Here is a 3,019-nt window from a genome sequence, read left to right as displayed (position 1 = left end):
TGAGATAAGATAATCTATTAGTCTACTCAGTTTCGTGGACTCATCGCCCTGGAAAAGCTGAAGGATTAGAAAGCTGGTAGAAGCAGGGGTGGCAGGAACTTAGAGAGAATGTTGGAGTAACTTTAATAAGACAAGGCTTTCCTTTCACTCTCATGCTTCTGGGCAAGGAAAGGCAGGCCTTATATTCCAAGGTCTTTTTTTGTTGTTTCCCAATTAGTAGACAATTAACAGCTTACTTTTGTGTCAGAGGCCCCCTGAAGGTTCATCATTATTCAAAATGTCAATCAAAATGCCCATCAAGAGGAAACCTGTATGGAGATGGGCTTTGAGGAGGAGGAGGAATGATATGCTTTCTTGGCAACTCATTAACACAACTTTGCCGTTCTGTTACTCAGGAACCTGTAACTGAGCATCATGATCTATCAGATTCACTCAAAACTGCAGCTCAACAAGTACTTTCTGCTACATTGAACCTGACATCTCGTCCCCAACTACTCCCCTCTGTGGCCAGATTCATTCTCAATGTCAAGTTCTTGCCCATCGATTCCACCTCTTCTATAATAGATCTCAAGTCTCTTTTCCTCTGTTATCCACTTTGCTCTTCACCCCTATTTCAATCTCTCATTTTCCTGATGTAACACAATGCTCATTGCCTGTCCTATGCATGCTGTTATGAATTACATCCTCTTACATATAAAACAATTAGAGGGACGCCTGGGTGGCTCAGTTGGTTAAGCCGCTGCCTTCGGCTCAGGTCATGATCCCAGCGTCCTGGGATCGAGTCCCACATCGGGCTCCTTGCTCAGCGGGAGCCTGCTTCTCCATCTGCCTCTGCCTGCCACTCTGTCTGCCTGTGCTCACTCTGACAAATAAATAAATAAAATCTTAAAAAAAAAAAAACAATTAGAGAGCAATGCATGTACTTTATTTCTCCTCCACTAATTTGGAGAATCCTTAATTATAGAGATAAAGTCTTACACTTGCTTGAATCTCTTCCAATGCTGATGCAAAGCTGGATCCGTGGCAAGCTCTTAAAATAAAGGAAATATTAATAAAATAAAATCATTTGGCATCCCATCTATGTGGAATGCCATGCTATGAGCTATATGGATTTGTAAAGGACGAGTCAGCCTGGCCAACTCCTTATCTCTCCAGCCTCAGTTTGCATACACTACTTTTCTTGGTAGCTTTCTTAAATCTAAGTACAAATTAGATGTTCTTTCAATGTGTCACTAAAGTAACCTGTACTCCCCATAGTATCCCACTTTACATAGTGAGCCACTTTATGTAAGAGCTCATTCACAAGACTTTCCTCCGGGCTGAAAGCACCATGGGGATAGGGACCACATTTGACTTATTCATCATTTAGCCTCAATGCCTAGTTGTCCCATGGTAGACACTCTGTAAATATCTGTTGAATAAATAAATGAAAAATTTACTCACTTCAAGGCATAAACCTTCTAGTTATTCAAACAGAAGAAATGCTTAAATATATATATGATGCATACACATACAAATTATATATGTTCATATATACTAATGCGTTTGTTTTATTGCTTGTCTCAAAGACTATTGTGGTTTGAATCTACTTTGGAAATGATAAGAGCTCCTTATAATGGCAGTTGATAAACTATAAGTCTGAAAATAGTAATTATTAATGCAATATATAGATCTCTAGATTTGTCGTGGGTAATAGCAGATGGTAAAACTTAACCAGGTACTTACCACAGACCCCGATATGAGCTCTTACCCTTCATTGCTCTTATCTTTCACACTTTATTCCTCATTGGGACGCACACCTAAGTGAAACATATTCACTCCTGAGTCAAGTAAAAACACTAATGAGGATAATTTTTATCTTTGTGTTTCCGCAAGTTCAAAGTTTTGTAAAAACGGAATTAAGATGGAGAAGGCTTTTATGAGTCACCATAACATTTTCTCTCCTTCGAAATCAGACTGCATCAAAATCTGCATTCCAAAAGTGCCAACATTGAATATAGTTTAAAATACTTATAATGACTAACACTTCTGAATAAACTTCTCCCACCATTTAACTCGAAGACACTTCCATCTTTAACCTGGACTGTAGATTCCAAGCACTATGAAACATGGCCAAATAATTTCTAGCTGTCTATCAAAGTAGATATCATTTGAAATTTACTAATTCCCACCTAGGGTTGGTAAGAACAGAATCATATTTGGAGACCATAGCAGTTCATTCATTTATTCCTGGGCTGAACAAATATTTCAGGAGCATCTACTATGTAGCAGGCAAGGTATGAGGTGCCAGGAATTTAGCAGTGGGCAAATAAAGAAGTATTTTCTTCCTGAGGTCTCTATCCCAGAGGAGAGAGACAATCCAGTTTCTCTTTCCTTAGCATTTTTGGCACAGTTGTCTACGTTCCTCAGGATCTATATGATCATGAGTGTGAATATGAGGCTTCAGGGATCCAATGAAATGGCTTCATTACGTTTGAATTCTTCTTACTTTTTTTTCCGTTTAAAGTAGACTCCAAACCCAACATGGGGCTTGAACTCATGACCCCTGAGATCAAAAGTCTCATGCTTTACCAACTGAGCCAGCCAGGCATCCCTGAATGCCTCTAACTTACTTTTGATATCTTTAATTTGGATTATCTTACATGTTACCTGTACGTACTGGCCTTGACTAAGGCTTCGTTGTGTCACTGGAGAAGTGTGCCTTGCTCACAGGAAGAAAATACTACTTCTTTTGCAGATTTTTTATTTTGAACTTTCTTTCAGAAGCCATTCTAAAGACACCTGCTGCAACTATAATGCACCAGCAGGAGTTCACTCTGATTGAATAAATTATTTTTTATGAACCATAAAAAAAAATGAGGAAATCTTATTTCCAACTGATCCCATTAAATCCCACTCCTGGAATTTCAACACATTTCAACATTAAATGGGGGAAGGGGGAGCTATCCTTTTCAAGGGACCAATCGGGAATCACCTTCAAAGAAAATAGAAAATGAGGACTATTCATAATGCAATGGAA

General features: G+C 38.8%; 1 non-coding gene across 1 annotated transcript; it reads right to left on the bottom strand.

Moving 5' to 3' along the window:
• Nucleotides 1–2,515: 2,515 nt before the first annotated feature.
• On the bottom strand, nucleotides 2,516–2,589 carry TRNAK-UUU (transfer RNA lysine (anticodon UUU)). Its single transcript has one exon. It is a non-coding gene; the product is annotated as a tRNA-Lys (tRNA).
• Nucleotides 2,590–3,019: the final 430 nt, after the last annotated feature.

The sequence above is a fragment of the Lutra lutra genome, chromosome 4, assembly GCF_902655055.1.
Source record: "Lutra lutra chromosome 4, mLutLut1.2, whole genome shotgun sequence".
In the NCBI taxonomy this organism is placed as follows: Eukaryota; Metazoa; Chordata; class Mammalia; order Carnivora; family Mustelidae; genus Lutra; species Lutra lutra.
This window is presented reverse-complemented; position numbering and strand designations above follow the sequence as displayed.